The 19,538-nt window shown below is 38.8% G+C and overlaps 1 protein-coding gene and 1 pseudogene across 1 annotated transcript in view; both read left to right on the top strand.

Moving 5' to 3' along the window:
* The window catches only part of LOC148718519 (uncharacterized), a 677,830-nt gene that overhangs the window by 72,518 nt on the left and 585,774 nt on the right, over positions 1-19,538 (top strand). The window lies entirely within an intron of this gene.
* Positions 17,405-19,475, top strand: LOC148718539 (uncharacterized; annotated as a pseudogene).

The following is a 19,538-nucleotide window of genomic DNA, read 5'->3' as shown; positions in this document are numbered from 1 at the left end:
TCAGCTTTTTTTATGGAACGTACCCAGAAAAAATGAAGAATAGAACGACCAAAGAACAATTTCCAGCTCTTACACACCAGTTTGCGGCAATACTCAACCGAGAAAAAATACGCACTAAAAATGTTCACAGACAATGAGTATAAGAAATCTAGAAGGGTACAGCTGCGAATCGTGAGCCACCTGTTCACGTGCTCGTGCTTATAGGAATTAAATTCCATTTCTTTTGCACTTATCTCGCTAAAGCTGCTTGAGTTACATGACGGTTCCTGTTTGGGAATAAATCCGTCCTTAATACCCAAGAGTTTACCCAAGAGTGTTATTAATTTCAAAGGTCTCGCCCACTGTCAATTTTCTACCGTTAAAATGACTATTAAAACAGTCAATGAAGCTGCTTATATGCTCGTCGTCGTTTGAGTGTTAGTATTTAAGGAAAAAGGGAGACAATGCTTACAGAACCCCTCCCTATTTACAAGCATAGCCTTCTTATAGTTTATACGCGAATAACTATATTTGAAAATCATATATAAGAAATGCAGATTAATTGAGGAATGAATATGAGGGAGTTTATTTACACTGGTGAATTTGAAAGGAAGACATTTATCCGCGGATCCTGCTAAACATTAACGTCCTTTTTACGTGAGGTCTGAATACTTCCAATTGCAATTGGCTAATCAGTGGTAATGCAGGCTCTTCTGATTTGAGGTGTTCTCATTGATTTAAACAAACGGGGAACTGTATTTCCTATAATGCTTTATCGTAATTTCTCCTTTTTTCTTCTATTCTATTTTCTCATATATATTACCACTATTTGTGGTAATAGATATAGTCATCATAGAAATTTTTATCACACAATTTTAGAAGCCGCGAACCAAGAGAAAACCAATAGTATGGATGATTTTGTTTTGAAAGATGACATAGCTACTAGTGATCTATTTGTAAGACGACCATCTCCATTTTATGTACTTTTGAACTTATGGTTCAGAGAGTGATCTGACTGGCGTTCACCGTGAATATGAGCATTCATTATCGGGGTTAAGCGAGCGTGAAAATGGACTACAACTGTAAGAGCTCGTTCCTGAGTACGGCAAATCAACATACATGTCCAGTACACCCAAACTGTTGCGATTCGTCTACGGTCGTTAACGAATCGTCACACCGGGAATCAAATCGTACGTTAACATACCGGAAGTTGATGGGTGAGAGCAAATTGAAGAGTGAATTTGAGTGGCATGGTGAGGGAGTGAATGACAACTTGAACCTTTTACGTTCTGGAAACGTGAAAAGGCCGAAAGTCCATTTTCAGAATATTAAATACAGTGCAGGGGCAGAAAATGTACACGAATCGACACGATTCACACTCATCAACTCGATTCGGTTTTTGTTGAGTCGATCCGTCTCACCGGAAGTCGATTCGCAAAAGGAGACAATACAAACTTAAGCGTTAAATTAAGGTATTCAATGTTGCTGAATGGACTCAATTCGCACGGGTCGACTCGACTCGTTATAAGTAAAGTCGATCCGTCTCATAGGAAGTCGATTTTTAGAAGAAGTCAATACACACTTAAGCGTTCATAATTCGCACGGGTCGACTCGACGCGCTTCTTAGTTTAGTCGATGTCATCGAAAATCCTTCAGTACATTACATTACATTAAGCTTTAGATTAGGGCAATAAATTTAGACAAATCTACACGATTTGCAAGGGTCGACTTGACTCGTCTTTAGTAAGGTCGATCCGTCTCATCAGAAATCTATTTGTAGAAGAACACAATACACACTTAATAAGGCTGTGACTTTAGGATGTTTATATCAGTTGATTTTCCTGCGCATATCACTCGGTGCCACAGTTTCTAAAGAAACCTACCCCCTTCATTCCGTACACCAGTTTGTCTGTTGGGTGGGCCTCTTCTACACCGGCGTTTGGTCATTTTACCAATATATAGCGAAGGTCTGATAGATATAACAAGTTCACGGATTATGATTTTTTTTTTTTTTTTGTCAATGAGCGCTATGAATTTTGTCCTCGGATCTCCCTTTATCTCCCTTTATCTCCCTTTATCGTAAAATGTGTTAGTCATTATTCATAATTGACGTTGCTGTCAACTTTTATTCGCGTAAATAATACACACTTGGACAGGGAGGATATACTTTTTTGGGGTAATTTAGTGTTTTTTTTTATTAAAAACACTTGGTGGAGGCTTATGCTTAGAAAAATTTACGCTTTCTTCTGATATGATACAATGACGTTAAAGGGAAAGTAAGATCTAGAAAAAGTTTACTTATATGAACAGTTCCTTGCTTGCATTGTCCTAACTGGCTATTCATTTGAGCTAAAAGCATTTTAGTGCGAGTAATTACGTTCCAAAAATCGGCATTTTCAAATAGAAATCCTTTTTTTCTTTAAAATAAACATCAACATCGTTAAGTGGCAGCAAATAGGTTTAGAAGCCATAGAATTGAAAGCCTATACCTGCATCCGAACTTGACCACCTTCTGTCAAATTTTTTTTACGGAACGATACCCAGAAAATAATTAAGAATAGAACGACCAAAGAACAATCTCCAGCTCTTACACAACAGTTTACGGCGATACTTAACCGAGAAGAAATACGCACTAAAGATGTTCACAGACAATGAGTATGAAAAGTCAAGAAGGGTACAGCTGCTATTTGGGAGTCGCCTGTTCACGTGCACGTGCTTATAGGAATTAATTCCATTTTTTTTGCACTCATCTGGCTAAAGCTGCTTGACTTACATCACGGTTCCTGTTTGGGAAAAAATACGTCCTTAATGACATATAAAAATGCACTGATTATGTCCTTATGTCCGAGTGTCCCTTCAGCGCATATTAGCTTTTATATGCTTATCCCTACGCTTATATCGCAAGTAAATGCCTAGCTGAACATTGCAACAATAGTTTTTCGATAAAAAAAAGCACTCTTTTAAACTTTCCTTCCACAAACCTTTACGGTGAAATCTTGGAACAGTGATTACCTTACACTAACTCCTACTCAGACCATATTTTCTGTCAGAGGCCTCATTTAATTTCACATTAGACCCCTCAAAACGCTCATTTACCCGAGTCCAATACTTCTTAGAACGATTCATACCTTAGCGGTATGAAAATCAAACATTAATTTCTATTCACGACACGTAAATTACATTGCCTTATCCAATTCACGAGTTGGCTCACAGAACCTTTGATTCATACTCGATCGTAATTCTTCATTTTTTGTTTTTGTTTTCAGAGCGGAGAAGAAGAGAAGAAGGTAACTATTTGTGGTAATAAATCATAGAAATCTTCATTGAACATAACGTTACAAGTAACACAATTATGGGCTCTACTTAGTTTTTATGGGTATTTGTTAAATTGAATGAACTTGATTATCATACCAACAACACACACACACACACACACACACACACACACACACACACACACACACACACACACACACACACACCACGAACAAATAAAACTAACCAAAACAACAGACAAACAAACAAACAGGAGGAAGGTAACTATTTAAGTAAATGAATAGTGGAAGTTTTCATTACCACAATATTTAAAGAGTTCAACAATAAACCCTTTAAATGACTATCAATTCGTTCCCCTTTAAACGTGGTATACATCCGTTAAATGAGCTTACACGCGACAATTCAGCTCTCTTGTTATCATATCTGACGGTTAACTATCAGATATTGAATGAACTTGATTAACATACCAACAACACACATACACACCTAGAAGCCACTAAGGTCAATAACTCGAACAACACACCGTCACCTTTCGAACTCCCGTTCTTTTTCACATAAACGCACACTCTCTCGGTCACCTGACCACTGTGTATAGTCCCGGATGTCCACAGGACACCACACAAACAATTGCCGTTGTTGAAATACTCAGTTATCACTATAGATGTAAAGATTATTTAGGAGCGTTCGATTCCTTAAATTACGTACATATGCATATTGAATGCATATTCTCTATCACTACGTACGTGGCTTTAGTTTTTGTGATAGGCGCTAAGGAAATATAAAATGGATGAGGTGACTCTGTTGACTATGTACACTAGAAACTCGCTGATTGTTAGTTATTTTATTTTCGGACCAGTCAAACTTTAGTTTCAAAGTCCAGCTTACGTGAATTTACCACGGATCAGTCAGTCTCACATTCAAATGATACTTAAAATACACTGAGTCGCTGAGTGACTTAAGTCCCTTAGGCTTTTTTAAGAGGGAGAGGTGAAGTGGTCGAAGTGACTCACCCAGACCCCTCTGTCGTTGAGTGCATAGCTTCCTTGAGGTTCATAGATGCTCACTGAGCCAAAATGGACAACTTTGCTCCACAGACTTGGCTGATTATTAATTCCTTTCCTTTACACCTGCCCAGTCTGCATCCTGTCGATGAGTTTATAAGCGATAAAGTAAATTTCAAAGTGAGTGCACGAATTTGAAGATGCTAGTAACATTGCGTGGCAGTTAAGACAGGTCCAATATATCCTTTGATCAAGAGAAATTTTTCCCGTAAGAAATGGTCACTGAAACTAGGATCATCTTTAACGTACGCAGATCCGTTAGGAGCGTTGCCTTCTTGTTAATGTTTCCAGGTATTTCGAGCGTGCGGGCACTATATATATTTTCAAGCTGTAGTCTTAACTTTGTGCAACAGATTTTTTTGTGTCCTCCTTCAGAGGTAATTTGACCTTTTGATGGCCATATAAAGTCTCTCAAGCTTATATCGAATCGTGCTTTCGATATGGTTAGTTTATAGCAACTCCTCGTTACTTAATAGAGAGAATAAGAGGAAAATCTTTTACCTTCCCGAGATGGAATGAACACAAAGATACTAGGCTGTCACAGGAGCCATTATTTGGAGCGTTCGATTCCCATGGTGAGCCTATGTTAAGGCATTTTCACTGAACGCTTTATTTTTTAGACTATGTTTTCGCGGGAAATAGGCTACTCCAGCTCACATAGTCACGAGTCAAGTTATGAATTAACTACGCGCTAATCGTGATTGGTCGAAGGGCTTCTGTGGGGAACCCATTTCGCACTCTTAGGATTTCATTTATCACACGAATTTCATTTGCTCGAGCCTTTATCGTGTTGCAGCTCAAGGAAAAGTATGGTGTTGCTTCCTGGTTTTACTGTACTTTGTACCTTTTGTGAACGGCAAAGATTAATTAGAGTGGGTTTCAAGTGACCCACGTCTACCCCTCCCCCCCCGCCCTCTTTTATGCGCAGGTTTCTTACGTGTGATGTGTGTTCAGGTATTTGAAATGCGTGAAGTGACTATGTTGAGTCGATCTTTAATACATGCCTTTGTATGCATGTTCGGAATGTTGCACATAATGTTTTGGTGATAGAAATTTAGCCAGGTTTTTTTTTTCTCTTGTGCACGAGAGGTTTCTGTAAAATCAGTAGATAAGTGAGATGATTGATCAATATTTAACCTCGCTATCAAATGTTATATTTAAAGTTTTGCTTTTCGAAAGAATGTGGATGAAAGCTATCGGCTATTATATCAATCCATTTTTATGCGTTAAATCAAGCTCCGCTTAGACAATACATTTGGCATCGATGTAGTTAGCGTAGTCCCTCCAAAAATGTGACCAAAATTGAACTAAACTTTTCATCGTTTAGTCCACAATCAATTATTATCGGTACGGTACCTCAAAAGGTAAACGGTCGTTTCTCCAACGTGTCAGTTCGTCAACGTAAGTTCGCCAACATATGAGGTCGATTCGCCAACGTCTAATGTCAGTTCGCCAACGTCCAAAATAATTATAATTACAAATGACCATGGGATTAAAATTTTAGTTTTTATCTGTTCACGAGTGTTCGTGGGTTAATATCGTTTGAAATTGTTCGTTTCACTCTCCCCAGTCTCTCATTTCCTCGACGGCTGATCGTGTTTAAAAAAAAAGGACTTTGAAAACCATGTAAGGCTTTTACCCAGTAGAGTCAGTATAAACCTACTGTAAAACATTTTTATTTAACGTTCAGTAGTTAATAAATAGCGACTGGCTCCCAAGATATCTGTTTGATTACCCGTGGAAAAGCGTTATCATTATTCACTCGTCCACACGCATGGCAACAAGTCAAACAAAGTCCGTTGACCGATCGATGGCCAATCGTAAACCCTTTTAAAACTCAGTGATCGATCGACGGCCGATCATGTTTGAAAAGAACTCGAAAACCATCCATTGTTTATACCCAGAAGACGAGTGCAACAAGTGAATAATACACAATGCTTCTTCATGCGTAATCAAACAAATATGTTGGGAGTCAATGGCTATTTAACAACGCAAATATTAAATAAAAATAGAGGGCTTCTTTGAAATGTTCAGCAATACTCGGCAATATCAGTAGGGGATTGAGATGATTGATATCTTACTCAGAGTTTTCTCCAAACTTCCTTGAAATTTATGATCTTCCACGCAGTCGTCTCTCTTGGTATAGCTTTCCAAACAGTCGGTCACTCCCGACAACAAGAACTACTCCAAGTACACGACCAAGTTCTCATATATATTTACGAACGGTTTTCCAGAACATACCAGAAGCTTACAATATAACTATTTTAATTTGATCCTATTACATCATACAATACTGTGCAAAAGTAATGCAAAGGATAATCGCCGAATATCGCGGTTATCGCGATATATCGGCGATATTTGAGCGATATTTTAGTATGGGAAGAGAGTGCATGGTAATGAATCGTAGTAAATATGATTATAGACTCCTTTTTGTTAATACACAATTGACTGTATATGAAAATTATACATGTTAAATGCGGATTAATTAAGAAATGAAAATGAGAGGGAGTTTATAAACACTCGAAATAATTATTCCAGTGAAAAGTAATTCAGTAATCTCGAAACATCAGCATTTTAACGCTTTGCGGTGGCCAATTTGCAATTTCAACTTAGTTGATCATATCAAATTACCAAAGAGTGTTATTCATTTCAAAGGTCTCGCCCACTGTCAATTTTCTACCGTTAAAATGACTATTAAAACAGTCAATGAAGCTGCTTATATGCTCGTTGTCGTTTAAGTGTTAATATTTAAGGAAAAAGGGAGACAATGCTTACAGAACCCCTCCCTATTTACAAGCATAGCCTTCTTATAGTTTATACGCGAATAACTATATTTGAAAATCATATATGAGAAATGCAGATTAATTGAGAAATGAATATGAGGGGGTTTATTTACACTGGTGAATTTGAAAGGAAGACATTTATCCGCAGATCCTGCTAAACATTAACTTCCTTTTTATGTAAGGTCTGAATACTTCCAATTGCAATTGGCTAATCAGTGGTAATGCAGGCTCTTCTGATTTGATGTGTTCTCATTAAATTAAATTGGCGGGCAGCTGTATTTCCTACAATGTTTTATCGTAATTTCTCCTTTTTTGTTCTTTTCTATTTTTTCATATCTATTACCATATCTATTTCTCCTTTTTTCTTCTTTTCTATTTTTTCATATCTATTACCACTATTTGTGGTAATAGATATAGTCATCATAGATATTTTTATCACACAATTTTAGAAGCCGCGACCCAAGAGAAAACCAATAGTATGGATGATTTTGTTTTGAAAGATGACATAGCTACTAGTGATCTATTTGTAAGACGACCATCTCCATTTTATGTACTTTTGAACTTATGGTTCAGAGAGTGATCTGACTGGCGTTCACGGTGAATATGAGCATTCATTATCGGGGTTAAGCGAGCGTAAAAATCGACTACAATTGAAAGAGCTCGTTCCTGAGTACGGCAAATCAACATACATGTTCAGTACACCCAAACTGTTGCGATTCGTCTACGATCTTTGACGAATCGTCACACTGGGAATCAAATCTTACGTTAACATACCGGAAGTTGAGGGGTGAGAGCAAATTGAAGAGTGAATTTGAGTGGCATGGTGAGGGAGTGAATGACAACTTGAACCTTTTAAGTTCTGGAAGCGTGAAAAGGCCGGAAGTCCATTCTTAGAATATTAAATACAGTGCAGGGGCAGAAAATGTACACGAATCGACAGGATTCGCACTCATCAACTCGATTCGTTTTTTGTTGAGTCAATCCGTCTCACCGAAAGTCGATTCGCAAAAGGAGATAATAGAAACTTAAGCGTTAAATTAAGGTATTCAATGTTGCCGAATCGACACAATTCGCACGGGTCGACTCAACTCGCCATAAGTAAAGTCGATCCGTCACATCGGAAGTCGATTTGTAGAAGAAGGCAACAAACACTTAAGCGTTCATAATTCGCACGGGTCGACTCGACGCGCTTTTTAGTTTAGTCGATGTCATCGAAAATCCTTCAGTACATTTTATTACATTAAACTTTAGATTAGGGCATTAAATTTAGACAAATCTGCACGATTTGCAATGGTCGACTTGACTCGTCTTTAGTAAGGTCGATCCGTCTCATCGGAAATCTATTCGTAGAAGAACACAATACACACTATAATGTTTCATAATGACGCGTTTGTAAAGAACTGTTAATTTATATCACCTTTTATTGATAAATGGCCAACGTTTTACGATAAGGAAGTGTTTCCACACCTCAAGTCAGTTCTGTCGCTAACCAATTTTACTCGCGACTAAAAGTTAAAGAACTTACATAAACGTGTTTTTTGTAATATATCGAAAGTTTTTATTTATGAGCAACAGAACTTGACCCTTATTAAGGCAATCCTTTAGTTCTTAGGATATCATAGGCGTTTGACGGCTAAAATTGGCTTGCTTATTTGACGGTTGACCTTAAAAATATTGCATTTTTCACGGTTGAAGGTCAATACTTTGGGCATTTGATGGTTGACGGCTAACTGAGAAACAGAACTTGGCCCTTATTTAGGCAATCGTTTAGGTCTTAGTTAGGATGTCAGAGACATTTGACGGCTAAAATTCGCTTGCTGATTTGACGGTTGACAGTAAAAATATTGCGTTTTTGACGGTTGAAGGTTGATATTTTGGCCATTTGATGGATGACGGCTAACTCCACTGAGATCCTCAATTAAGGTCTGCAAATGTTTACCAAAGTTACTGTTTCATTGTATGTTATATGAATTTTGTCCTCGGATCTCCCTTTATCGTAAAATGTATTTGTAATTATTCACAATGAACATTGCTGTCAACTTTTATTCGCGTAAATAATACGCACTTGGACAGGGAGGATATACTTAGTGTTTTATTATAACAACACCTAGTGGAGGCTTATGGTCAGAAAAAAAATATGCATTCTTCTGATTTAATAAATTGACGTTAAAGGGAAAGTACGATCTAGAAAAAGTTTACTTACAGCAAAAGTTCCTTGCTTGCATTGTCCTAACTGGCTATTCATTTGAGCTAAAAGCATTTTAGTGCGAAAAAGTACGTTCCAAAAATCGGCCTTTTCAAATTGAAATCCTTTTTTTTTTTTGAAATGAACAATGATATCCCTACGTGGCAGCAAATAGGATTAAAAGCCATAGAATTGAAAGCCTATACCTGCATCCGAATTTGACCACCTTTCATCGATTTTTTTTTTTTTTTATGGAACGGTACCTAGTAAAAATGAAGAATGGTACCTGACGACCAAAGCACAATCTCTAGCTCTTACACAGTAGGTTGCGGCGATACTTAACTGTGAAGAAATACGCGCTCTGGATGTTCACAGACAATGAGTATGAAAAATTAAGAGTGGTACAGCTAGGAAACGCGAGTCACCTGTTCACGTGTACGTGCTCATAGGTATCAATTCCATTTTTTTCGCACTCATCCGGCTAAAGCTGCTTGATTGCTGCACATGACTGAACGGTGTCGTAATAACTAAGTGATCCATCAAAGACCTGATCTCATAAGACTGTTGCAAATCATTTCGGAGTCTTTGCCCTCTATTTTCACATCGCTTCTGCAAATAGAAAAGGCGGAGGTTCAATTGAAAATGGAAGGAAACTCATGGGCCCTACTACGAAGCCTGTGCACCCTTCTCTCTTCTCTTGCGTCAAATTCTTTAAGCAAAATGTTTATAATAGAACAATAAATGCTGATGGTGTGGGGGCCTCATATGGGCAGACTGGTCCATCCAAGATGTTTCTGATAGTGTCTCAGACTTCTGCCTTTGAGATAGTATTCTTTAATGTGCCTTTTAGCGTAGCTAATGGCATGGTGTTTATCTAAAAGTGCAATTCATTCATTGTTGGTAAATCTCTAGCTCAAATAATCACAAATCGCCCATTTAATCTAAACTTTCTTAAAAGAAATGCACCGCAGCTTGGTATACTGAGTTGTAATCCCAGTGGGAAAGAGGTCTTGTCACACCACACATGCTAGAATGAAGGAATGTAAACTGACTTCTGCAAACGACTAAACTATTCCATTTCAACAGATCCGTTATAAGCGTTACCTTCTCGGGAAGTTACTCACGCAAGGTATTTGGGCGCGTTGGTGCTTTATTTTCACGTTGAATTCATTAGTTTTTGCCACGGAATTTAAATTTCTCCCTCCAGAGGTAAATGGATCGTTTGATGGACGTGTAAGATCCAGAAACCTTACATCGAATCGTGTGTCAATTATGATTAATTTATAGCAACTTCTCCTTACTCAAGAGAGAGAACAAGAGCTTACCCCATTTTCATACGTGTAAGTTTTATATTGATTATTAAAAAAAGTAGGGGAACTGGCGATTGACTTCTCAGAGATGAAAGGGACACAAAGATCAGATACAGCGATTACTGGTCAATTTTTCTTTCATAATTTCGATTTATTTGGCTGCAGACTCTGAACAAATACATGTGGTCCGTCTTTGTCGGAAGGGGTTAAATATCAGTGATGTTTTTGTATTTCAGAATAAAAAACCTTTCCATGTGGCTGAAATTTTTTTTTTGCTTGAGCCTACTTTCACAGTGTCTAGCGGCTCAAGGAACAATATAATGCTGCTCCCAGGCCCCTTTTTTACCTTTTGTACACGGCAAGTAATAAATAAATTGAATTTTAAGTGAGCCCACTCTCCCCATCGACCCTTCGATCTTTCCTATCTGTGACATGCGCATAGTAATTTGAAATAGTTTAACTTTTAAAAGAAGTTGCACCTGATACACTCTTCTATACAATCGCTATGGAAGTTTTTTAAACTTGAAAGTATTTCTTTACGAAAAGATTTTACGTGAGTAATGCTTTGCTGTTGTTTATGTTTGCCATTAAAGTACTAATCGTGCACTTAGTGGGAAAGGAATAGCTCATGACTTCGCGGCAAAGAAGACAACTATTTTTTTTCGAAGTATTCAGACCTCGTAGGGATTAGAAAAGCAAACGTAGACGCGATAAGTAATAAGGTGAGCGCACAAATCCTAGTGCAGTCAAAATCCCGGACGTACATTTACATTTTGCTGACTGAAAGCGCATCTTAGAAGACTCTGATTTCGATTAAATGCTAGAAACAACTGAGCTGTTCTTTTTAACTGATCTATCAAAAACCTGACCTTAAACTTACAGTTGCAAACCTCTCGAGCGCTTTGGCGCTTAATTTTTTCTTTCTGAAACATTACAGAAAAAAGTTTGTTGTCGGCATAGCAAACGCTTGTGCCGCTATGGCATAATGTACTAGCCTCCCATGCAGACGGATCCAGCTAAGAAGTTTAGTTTCAGATTATATTTCGGATTTAGCCTTTGATTCTAGATCTCCTTCAGACCGCATTCTTTAGTGCTCAGCAGAAAGTAATCTTTAAGTAGTGGAAAATATTTTGAGCGTATTAATTAGCGGTTTATTTTTCACGTTGTATTTATTCGTTTTTGCCACAAGTGTTGTTCCTTCAGAGATAAATCAATCTTTTAATGGCCTTAGAAGAAATCTTGACCTTTCATCGAATCGTGTATCTAATATGTTGAGTTGAAAGCAAGTCCTAATTACTTGAGAGAGACAACAAGAGCAAAAATCTGTGACCTTCTTTTTCTCCCTTTTTTCGCTCCTGTAAGTTTAATAGTGATCATTCAAAAAATAGGAGAGGAATGGTAGTTAACTTCTCAGAGAAAGGATGAACACAAAGGTAGGCTGTGATTATTGAACATTGTTTCTTTTATTATTTCAAAGTTTTCTGTTGCTGGCTCAATTTTATTTTCAACTGAGAAAGTACATATGATCCACATTTCTCGGGGGTAGCTGTACATCAGTATTTTTTTTTTTTATCGCAGGAAAAAATATGGTTTTCCTTAAGACTGCAATGGTTTATTTTTCCCGTAAAAAAAAAAAAAAAAAAAAAAAAAAAAAAAAAAAAACCTGTGTAGTTTACGTATATATTTTTTCTTTCCCGCAGCGACTGTGTGAAATATTTTTGTTTTTGCACTCGGAGGATTTAATATGTCATGCAAATTTTATGCATGTTCTCGAGCCTTTGTTTTGTTGAGCTGCTTGGCTTGTGATAATGTCTGGTGGGAGAGAAATCTCAGCTGAATGCAAGCGCCACCTACAATATTAATACACTGATCTTGACCTAGTGCCGCAAACTACTAAACTGTTGCATTTTAACTGATGTATTGAAAGCCTTATCTTATCTAACGCTTGGAAAATATCTGGAACGTTTTGCGCTCTATTTCCCCAATAGGAAAAATTTTAAAGTTGCCCAGCAGAACTATTATATGCTAAAACCTTGTACCCCAAGGGTGAGTCAACCTCCCACGTGTACTTAATGTTAGCTATGCTTATTTGAATGCCCTGGTATTTTTAATCAGAGATTGTAGATTCTCGAAAACAATGAAAGCGCTCGTTTCACTTTCCCTAATCTCTCATTTCTTCGACGGCTGATCGTGTTTAAAAAGACTTTGAAAACCATTCAAAGTTTTTACGCAGTAGAACATAAACCTGCTGTAAAACATTTGTATATAACGTTCCGTAGTTAAACAGCTATTGACTCCCAAGATATCTGTTTGATTACCGTCAAAAAGCGTTATCATTATTCACTTGTTCACTCGCATGGCAGCAAAGTCAAACAAAGTCCGTTGACCGATCAACGGCCGATAGTAAAACCTTTTAAAGTTGTTGATCGATCAACGGCCCATCGTTTTTGAAAAAAACGCCAAATCAATCCACAACCTACACCCAGAAGACGAGTGCAACAAGTGAATAATACAAAACGCTTCTTCAGGCGTAATCAAGCAAATATATTGGGAGTCAAGGCTATTTAACATCGCAAATGTGAAAATAAAAATATGGGGCTTCTTTGAAATTTTCAGCGATAATCCACTTCAAGACATGTCATGATTCATCTATGGTAAACCTTGATTTCTTTGAGAGATACAACAAAAGGGAAAACTGAGCTATTTCCAGAATCCTTCTTCTTTGCAAACATAAAAGTATACGTTTTTCGTTTGTGAATTAAAGTCTGCCCAATCTCCGAATACACTTTTATCTCTCACAGCGTATATTTCATTTATGGCGTCGATAGTTCTATTTTTGAATGTATATAGCCAGGAAAATGATTATTGTCTCGGAAAAAGAAAAGGAAAGCAAAGAAAGGAAGTTAAGCAACACGCAAAATTTACTCGCTCCATACAAACGACTCATTCACGACATAAACATCACAAACGACCGAAAAAGAACGAGCTAACTTTACCGACAGATCGAAACAGACCAATCACGACCGACTTACGTCACTTGAGTGTTACAGCCAATAACATCACGGCAAAACCAACCGATCACTTCACACGAACTGGAATAAGAACATTCTACTGACAACAATCATTCACTTGACTCTGATGATGACTTCCGCACAGGTTGTCGAAACGTCAGTCACTACCACCGACAACAGTCCTTCTCAGGACTACACTCACTTGGACGATCAGACTACACCTTCACAAAGCAACAACGACAACATCGCTTTTTTCGTTGTTGCTTTTGTTAGTAACAGCAACATGAAACAACATCAAAGTCGGTTTAAATATAAGATCTCAGTCCGTCATTTGCTTTTGTGGATTTGGTTGGATTTGATTTAATATGAATGGTTCTAAGTTGGTCAGACTTTTGCATTCTGGACTGTCTCCACGTTTGTTCTCGGAAACCTAAAAAATACAGACTCAGTTCAAGTCCAAAATCTTAGTACCTCATTTGCCCATGTGGGTTTTCAAGGTTTATAGATTTATACATTATACAAGTTATCGAAAGACTATTATTCATTCCACTTTTCCCAGTTATTTCTCCGACAAATAAAAAAAAAAAAAAAAACGAATGCCATCAGTGCTGGTCCTTTTATGAAAAGTCCTTTGAACTTCTTAGCTTGGAAGTGAAACCATTTTGCTAACCTATCTTAATTTAATCTTTCCTATTTTCATAATTGTTATCGTTTAGTGATCTTTACGTCATGGTGTTTCAATATCCACCTTACACACTACACAATGATTATGTAGGTTTGTTTAAATAGAACACACATATTCAATAAGTAAAAACGTGGAGCAAGGCTATTGAATTTCTAACCTTGTGATTGGCTGAACGCAGCCATATCATAAGCTTGTAACCTAGCTCCGACAACTATGGTCTATCGAATTTGTCAGCGAGGTGAGAAAAGTATTTCAGTGAGTGAGCCGTGAAGCAAAGGCAAAAAAAAATCTGTTCGCCCCCGAGCTTAAAAAAAAAAATAACTTTAATAGCTAACTCAATTACTGGTAACCCAGTATTTTACATTGTGGGCTATAAACAAATATAATTCGAATTGAACATAACATGGTTAAGAATCCCAACTGGCCGGAGGCAAACCAGTTGGCTATTTACAAGCATGGCCGCAAGTGTGAGACAAGTCTGAGACAAGTCTGAGACATTATCAGAAACCTCTTGAATGGACCAGTCTGCCTATATGAGGCTGGCACACTTTCAGTATTTATCGTTCTGTTGTAAACATTTTGCTTAAGTATTGGTCAATCTTTAGTTCAAGTAATCACGAATCGCCCATTTAATCCAAAAGTTCTTAGTAGAACCGACCTGCGGCTTGATGTACTGAATTGTAATCCCAGTGAGAGATAAGTCTCGTCCCATCACTACTCGTGCCAGAATGGACTGGTGTGAATTGAAATCTGCTAACGATCAGGTAATTCCATTTTAAGAGATCCGTTTAAAGCGTTAGCTTCTCGGACGGTTACTTGCGCTAAGTATTAGGGCGTGTTGGCGCTTTATTTTCACGTTGAGTTCATTAGGTTCTGCTACGAATGTTTTCTGTCTCCCTCCAGAAGTATATGAATCTTTTGATGGACATGTAAGAACTCTCTACCTTACATCGAATCGTGTATTAAATATGATTAGTTTATAGCAACTCCTCCATACTTGAGAGACAACTAGAGCTTGGTTTTTTTTTCGCCTCTGTAATTCGTGAATTGCGCGCATGCGCAAGAGTGAGTTGTAGGTATGCTGTAATGAATTGCTCTCGCTCGCTCGCTCGGTTGGTCTATTCCTGTAAACTTTTTTCTATTTTAGGCTTTTGATTGCATTTGATAGTCTTTGGCGAGTGATAAACAAACGAAATGGCGACCTTTGTTGCTAAGAATAGTGTTGGGGTGAAAAAGAAGGCAATGATAATCTTGAAAGAGTAAAAAAATATACGTTTTTCATTTGTGAATTAAAGTTTGCCCAATTTCCGAATACACTTTTATCTCTTGCAGCGTATATTTCATTTATGGCGTCAATATTTCTATTTTAGAATGTATTTATCCAGAAAAATGATTATTGTGTCCGAAAAAGGAAAAAAAAGGAAACAAAGAAAGGAAGTTAAGCAAAACGCAAAATTTACTCGAGTGCGGAGGATTTGAACCACCTACATCGCTTCCCCAAGAACGATATCTCTAGCACTGCTTTTTACCGGAAGAAACTTTATCTAAATATTAATTTTACATTTAAAGCGCTGCTCGCCGATAGTCCGATATTGAAGTGTCGCTCACGCTCAACTGCTCGAAAAGTGACTTGTTTGAGGCTTGTTTGGTATTCCTGGAGCTGTATCGACGTTGGAAAGTGGTTCACAAGTGTGAACTGCAGTGAAATAAGCTCAAGCATAAGTTCAATCAATCGATGTTCCGACGTATTCTAATGTAATCGCGTACACGCATGCGCTGTTCAGTTAGCTACCACGAGGTTTTTCGACTGGCCTTTCCTCCGTGTTTGTTGTGAAATTTTACCGTCGGTTTTTCCTTAAATAAAGGATCACATGTTTTTCAAATTACAATTCGGCTGAACATCTGGTAGCAGAGCGAGGCTTTACAAGAAGAGTTGACTTATTTAGCTGGATTTTGCGACGAATTTTGGAACGAAAACCGGAATGAACGAACGACGAAAGACAAGGCGAAGTACAAGGGCGCTTATACAAGAGCAAAAACAAAATTACTGATGACCTTAGAGGGAGGAATGGCCTCGAAAGTGCAGGTGATGGAAAATTTGAGTCTTCTTTCTGCTGTATTTGAGGATGTAGTTAGTGCTGTCGAAAATTTAGAAGCGCATTACGAGGATGTTGGCGATTCGGCGAGGCTTAGCGCTGTAGTGAATGAGTTGAAAGGTTTGGAAAAAGATTTTAGTGACATTGAAGGAGTGGTCAAGGGATACCTAAGCGGCAGTCCGAGTCGCAATAGTACCTTAAACGGTTCCAGAACCACGCCGACTGGACAATCTGCAATTCTGGATCAGTCAGAACGACTCGAAGAGGAGATCAGAAAGCGAGAACGAGAACTGAAGCAAGTTGTGGGCATCCTGGAGAAAACCTACGAGGAGTGTCACAAAAAGCTAGAGGAGAGACTCTCAAAAGAACAACTAGCAAAAGATCGAGACCTAGGAGGTAAGAAAGTTGTTGTGGACAAGCCATGTGAGCGAGTGAGAGATCTTGTGGAACAAAGAGAGAAAGTTAAAGGTATGACAGTTCCAGAACAACAATTAAGAGATCAAAGTACCCCAAGAGTACAGATGACCACAGTAAAAGAATTCCCAAGTCCCCCCTGTACTTTATCCACGGATTTTCCTATGTTTACGTGAGCTTCTGTTAACAGCATGGCAGCTTCATTTTCTCCATTGAGTGGAATTGTATATTCTTCAACTCCCAACGTACCTCCAGCCACAATGTCTCAAATTCCTACAATAGATTGTCCACTGCCTTACCAGCAGCAGCCATTAAATACACTTGTGAATTCCAAGCAGAGTATGCTAGTACAATCATCTGCTGTATTTACATCCATTGTGTCTTCTCATCATATGTATGAAATAGCAGCTGGGGCCCACGCTTGAGCCCAACCTCTATCAAGTCGTGACCAATTTAAGTCGTACTCTGGCACTGATCGGTTATCAAATTCTGCCAATGGCCAACTCATTATTGATTCCTCAGCAGCACTTAAGAGAGTAAGCATTCCGAAATTTGCGGGAAATAAGAAGCATTATGCGTTTTGGAAGGCAGCCTTTTGCTCGCGTGTTGACCAAGTCAAGGCTAGACCTGAAAACAAGTTGTTAAGATTGCGTGAATGCCTCCAAGGTGAAGCCCTCAGAGTTATTGAGAACCTTGGTCATTCTGCGGCAGCGTATGAAGCCGCCAAGTTCCGACTAGAACGGAAGTATGTCTCGAAGAGTTAGAAGCCTTCAAACAGTTACGAGAAGGGAGCGAGAAGGATCTTGAAACGTTTGCTGAACTACTGGATGCATTGGTTGTGAACTTGACAGATGCTAAACAAGAGGGAGAACTTGGGAATGAATCACTCTTCAACACGCTCCAACGCAAGTTCAACAAGAACCTTCTTGCAAAATACAAGCAGTGAATTTGCGATAGCAGAAAGAGCGAAGACGTGATTGCATTACGGGAGTTCATTGACAGGGAGTCAGAGTTCATGACAACAGCCTCGGAGACCATAGCAGGTGTTCTTAAAGATGGAACCAAGAGAGTACGAACTTTCCTAACTGAAGAAGATCATAGTTCCAAGAAGAAACCTACAAGGAAGTGCAAAATTTGCAAAGAGCAACATGGGTTGTGGAAGTGTGAAAACTTCAAAAAGATGACGGTGAATGAAAGATGGAACGTGGCAACGGAGCACAGACTGTGTTTTAGATGTCTTTGTAATGGTCATCGTGGAGAGTCATGTTTCCGGAGCAAATCTTGTGGAATAAATGGGTGTTGGTCCCACCATCATCGGATGCTTCATGTAGATCCGGGGCCGAGGGTGAGCACAGAGGAGCAAAGTAGAGAACACCCTCTGAATGCATCAACAAGTGTTACAAGCGGGCCTGCTAGAGAAGGGGAGCGGAACGAGAGGACCCACACGACCACAACTGGCGCAGAGCCCCCACCCTGCACCAAATTTGTTGCATTGACAACTGTCCCTGTCTATTTGGCTAGTGGGAAAAGAAAGATGAAAGTAAATGCGCTCTTGGGTGACTGCAGCAGCAGAACCTACTTGAACAGTGACATCGCAGCAGAACTTGGGCTTGAAGGAAATCCACAGGAGCTAACAGTAAATGTTCTGAATGACAACCAGGAGACATTCGAAGCAACAGTGGTGGAATTTACAATTAGCAGTTTGAATGGAAAAGTGACCAAACAAGCATCTGTCTATACGACAGAGAGAGTCACAGGCAACATAGAAGTCGTCGGCTGGAGACGGCATCAGTCCAAGTGGAAGCATTTGCAGGACATTGAGTTTCCTCAAGTGGGTCCCAGAACAACAATGGACGTATTAATCGGAGTGGACCAGGCAGACCTGCTGTACCCTTTGAAAGATGTGAAAGGTCGATGTGAAGAACCTATTGCTAGACTTACTCCACTGGGGTGGACTTGTATCGGTAACCCAGATGGCGAGGCAGAGAGAATCCAGGCCAACTTCACCTTCTTCTTGAGTGATTCAGATAAGCTGAACAACCTCGTCCGTCGGTACTGGGACATTGATGAACCTAAAAATTCAAAAACTAACATCGTGAATACAAACGAGAAGCTAGATAGGGACACAGTTGCCAACTCACTGACATCTGTCGACGGTCATTACACTGTTGGAATGCCTTGGAAGAGTGGCAAACGTCTATTGCCAGACAATTACAGCATGGCATTGTACCATCTGCGAAATTCTGAGAAGAAGTTACAAAGTCGCCTGAGCTTAGTAAAGCTTACGAGAGAGTGCTACAGACCTATCAAGAAGCAGGATACATCCACAAGGTTCCACAAGAGGAAAAGAAACCAGATCAAGTTTGGTATCTGCCACATTTCCCAGTACTAAGACCTGATAGATCAATGACCAAAACCCGCATTGTATTTGACGCCTCCGCGAAGTTTAATGGAGTGTCTCTGAATGACAACGTATTACAAGGGCCTAAACTACAGATTGACTTGTTTTCAGTACTACTCCGACTGCACCGTGAACTAGTGGCTGTAATGTGTGACATCAAAGAAATGTACTTACAAATTAAATTGCAGTTAAAAGATCAGCCTTATTATGGCTTCTTGTGGCGGAATATGGAGATAGACAAGGAACCCGAGATTTTTTAATTTGACTGTGTAGTATTCGGAGTGAATTCATCTCCTTTTCAAACCCAATTTGTTGCCCAAGAACATGCCAAGGGATA

This window comes from Stylophora pistillata, chromosome 12, assembly GCF_964205215.1.
Source record: "Stylophora pistillata chromosome 12, jaStyPist1.2, whole genome shotgun sequence".
NCBI lineage: Eukaryota > Metazoa > Cnidaria > Anthozoa > Scleractinia > Pocilloporidae > Stylophora > Stylophora pistillata.
This window is presented reverse-complemented; position numbering and strand designations above follow the sequence as displayed.